Consider the following 3,966-nt stretch of genomic DNA (forward strand, 5'->3'; position numbering starts at 1 on the left):
GAAACTGAAGCAAGCGGTTTCGGAAGCTATAGTCTAGCATAATTGTTTTGTAAAAATAAGATGCATTCAATTATTGATTTTGAAAGCGACCGTATACTTATTACTTGATGGCGTTTAATTTCTCATCAAAATGTGAATACAACAATAAGAATAATTTCAATCCATTTTTAATACTGCATCTTATCGTTTTCTTTAGTGCTATATTGTACAGTACTTTTCGCTGCATTTTCATGTTTAAAAGGAGCATTATAAGAGTTATTATTACTATTATTATTTTTACTACAACTACTACTACTAACAATAAAAAATCTAATCTGATAACCAACATACACAGGGGTACTCCAGGACCAGAGTAGAAAACCACTGCTCTGACGCAATCATTTCTGTTTAAGATTAGTGATTGAGGTACGGATTTTCTTAAACACATTCATAAAACTTTTTTGACTTCTCAAAGACAAGAACAAGAGCAATTCAGAGCTATACACGACCTTCATATTATTCAACATATAAATGCATAGATGCAACAAAGGCGCAAAATAACTTAAATACCTAACATTTCAAGTGACAGGTACATTTAATCACTGTGCCTGTGAAACCGGCCCATAGGAATTCACCAGGTGCTCATACGCAGAGACTTACACCTGCGCACAACATCTCGGTAGTGAAGCGTGCTGATGCCAAGTCTTTACAGTCACAAGCAATTAAGGTGTGCGAACACAAACATGTGATTAGAACAATCTAATGTTCATGTAACGATCACTGACTGGTAACTGAATGCAATGAAGTTGTAGAACACCGACTTGGAATGTTGAAAAAACATTTTAAAAATGCCTACTCTTCAAAAGGGATAAGGTAGTCAGCAGTACTCAGTACATAATTTAACAATTTTAAGATAAATACTGTAGTAGATCCATTCAGGAAGCAAGTTAACAGAGTAATCAACAGCTCTAATTGAGTTAGTGTAGTGAACAGTGAAAACCAACAGATCCCTTGGCTCTCCAGGAGCAGGGTTGCAGACCCCTGGGTTAGAGGATATCATTTTAGATTAAGCATTTTATCATGGCTGGTCAATCCAAAACAAGTTGATAATTAGGTGAGCCAAGGTGCAGATAATTAGGTGCAGTTTAAATTGGTACATTTCCAAAGAGAAGGCTGAGTTTTCATTGTGGATTCTTTCAGACCCTGTACTCCTGAACCAGCAGGTTTTCGAAGTGTTTTTTGTTTTGTTTTTTGCAGAAGGAACAACAATGTTCACCACAGATTCTTATGTTATATAACTTCTGAATGCCCTGACCTTTTAAAACACAAATAATGCAGATACAACTTCACACAGAAAACAAAGCCACAAACGTAGGTTTAGGCTACATAGCCTTAGATTCAACATCACTGAAGCACTTTTGCAAGTTCATTCTGCTCACAGAGAAGCAAAGTACAAAGTTTAAATACATACAGGCAACATAGATAGAAATCGCCCCAGATAAACATAAAATCAAACAATGCAACACAAAACTATAAAATACCATAGTCTACTGTTTCACAGGTTTCCTACTGGATATTTGTACAATTTTTTTAAATTAGGCTAAGTGTTCGATTCGATTCCCCCTGCCACCATGTTAAAAAAATGAAAATTTCAAGAAACTGTAGCCAAAGATGGTTTTTTTTATATTTTTAAACTACATAATGTAGCCTAAATTAATGAATCGTTTCATTCAGCATGCTTGGGTTAACTTACAGATTTTCCCTTGTGATTATATCAAACTAGATGAACAAAACATGTCCAGGCTAGGAATAGATGCCCACAGCCAGAACAAAGCTTATCTTTCTAGTTTTGTGAGACGGCGAATCGGCTATTTTACTTAGCTAAAAGCCTTTGGCCTTGTACAAGAAAAAGTAACTTAAAAGTAACTGTAGGCCATGTGTTTTGCATAATACCACGTTTAAACAGGTATTGACTTGATGTAACCTTTTTAATCTAAAAGTTACAAAAACTTCATTCAGAATTTCATATAGCAAACATAATATGTCTACTACTGCTTCCAGAAGGAAAAGCCAAGAAAAATACCTTTGTTCCCGCGACGTCCTCGCTCCTTGGGAGGGCTTAGAAGATCCAAGAGTGGAAACACACTCAGGTTCAAGTTCACCGCGAAACGGCAACGATAACTGAAGTAGCCATCATAAAAGTCGCCATTTTGTGTAGCGCCAGGTTTTCTGGCAACCAGAAGATATTAACGTTAACTTTTTTTTTTGCAAGCTAAATTAACTTCCCATGTAGTACAATGCCACCCTAGTTTGTTTTTATAATAAACGCCGTTTACTGAATCGAAGAACCGATATTAAAATCACAAACGTACACATCGATCGCTCTTTTCCTGCTCTCGACGAGGAGGCCTCTAGTTATGAGGTCCGAACGTGACTATAACGCGCGGAAATGGAAGATACATTTCAGTCATAACTAGTAACGTAAAGCAAAATTATTCATTGCACTAGTTTGCCGGTAAGACTGAAGAAACACGTAAACTAACGTATACATGGCAAGTCTGTTCCCAGTGAGCTAAATAGCGATCAAACGCGAAGCGCGATCGAACTACGCCCTACGACCGCCATATTGTAAGCACCATCTTGACTTTCCCATGATTCAAAACGAGGCCTAGGCCACGTCTTTTTTGTCTGGTAGCCAACATTGGTAGGCCTACAATCTGCTTTTGTGGCGTATTCAAGCTCTACAACCCAATATTTCTACAGAGCTTGTGTGACAATAGATTTATAAGCATACTCATTCAACGGTTTAACAAGCTTTGAAAAGGGAAAAACCAACGTCGCACAAAATATGCTTCAAGGGTCAGTCGCTCAGTGCAGCGCATAGCTCATGGATTTAAAACCAAAATTCGTTATGATAGCATAGCCTAATATTATAACCCTAGTAGTAGTGATACAATGTTTATTCAGTAAGACGGGAGACGTCACAAGTTCTTCTCTGCAGAAAATATGTATTCAAGTAATTCATTTTGTATCACTACTGTAGCCACCCTCGAAAACTTGTTCTTGGAGATTCTAAAATATAGAGGACAGCCCTCTAATGACACATAGTGGCGGTGACGTCGGTGTCATGAAAAATAAGTTCAAAACTGTAATTTACTAACAAATACGTTGTATAGCCTATATAACTTTATTCGACACACACACGAATATAATTAACTATGAGTTAATTATATTTGTGCACGGCGTAACCCTCTTCAAACTTAGCGCTGTCCCACTAACATGAGCGGCTGTGACTACCAACTAATCATAAATCATATCTTAAAAGTGGCTATGCAATGTGTGATAGTTCTTAACAACACATGATTTGTGTACCTATTGCACAAACTTTTGTTTGTTTATCTGACGGACTCTGACCCAATCATGCCCGCATTGCTCACCATAACTTGGTTTTATTTTTAGCCAGTTTAACTAGGCTACCTAGTGCCGTATTCGGCTGGGCAAGTTAGCAATAAGCTTGACCACAAGGTTGATACCGAAGTTTTATCAATTTAGCTACATGAAAAACGCTTAAGAAAAATTAACAGCTTGTTAAAATTCTGAGATTGCAATTGTGGTTGGAACAAAAACCAGAATACACGGCCACCAAGACCTTTGGAACAGCTGAGCTAATCTAGCCTACTAGAAAATGGCATATCCTATATTTTGCTTAGACCTTAAAATAAGAAAAACAACTTATTTTAATAAATTACACCACTCAACTAATTTATTTAAACAGAATAATTCATCTTTCAGCGAAATTAAATGTTTTTACTGCCTTGTGTAATTGGCAATAGTGTTATGGCTAGAAATGTTGCAGTAGTACAAATTTCAGGAAAACTAAGTGAGAATCTGAGTAATTTTCGTTAATGAAATATAATTAAGGACGTGTTGTATGGGACCTATATTACGCCATCATTTCAAACAGAAACAACTCAGAAGAGAGCATAA

At 36.7% G+C, this 3,966-nt stretch overlaps 1 protein-coding gene across 1 annotated transcript in view; it reads right to left on the reverse strand.

Annotated features, from left to right (window-relative positions):
* rnpep (arginyl aminopeptidase (aminopeptidase B)) overlaps positions 1–2,588 on the reverse strand; it is a 77,610-nt gene extending 75,022 nt beyond the window's left edge. The window contains exon 1 of the mRNA XM_064305569.1: positions 2,063–2,588. The gene's annotated coding sequence lies outside the window, so the exon portion shown is untranslated. The remainder of the gene's footprint in view (positions 1–2,062) is intronic.
* Positions 2,589–3,966: the final 1,378 nt, after the last annotated feature.

The sequence above is a fragment of the Anguilla rostrata genome, chromosome 13, assembly GCF_018555375.3.
Source record: "Anguilla rostrata isolate EN2019 chromosome 13, ASM1855537v3, whole genome shotgun sequence".
Classification (NCBI taxonomy): domain Eukaryota; kingdom Metazoa; phylum Chordata; class Actinopteri; order Anguilliformes; family Anguillidae; genus Anguilla; species Anguilla rostrata.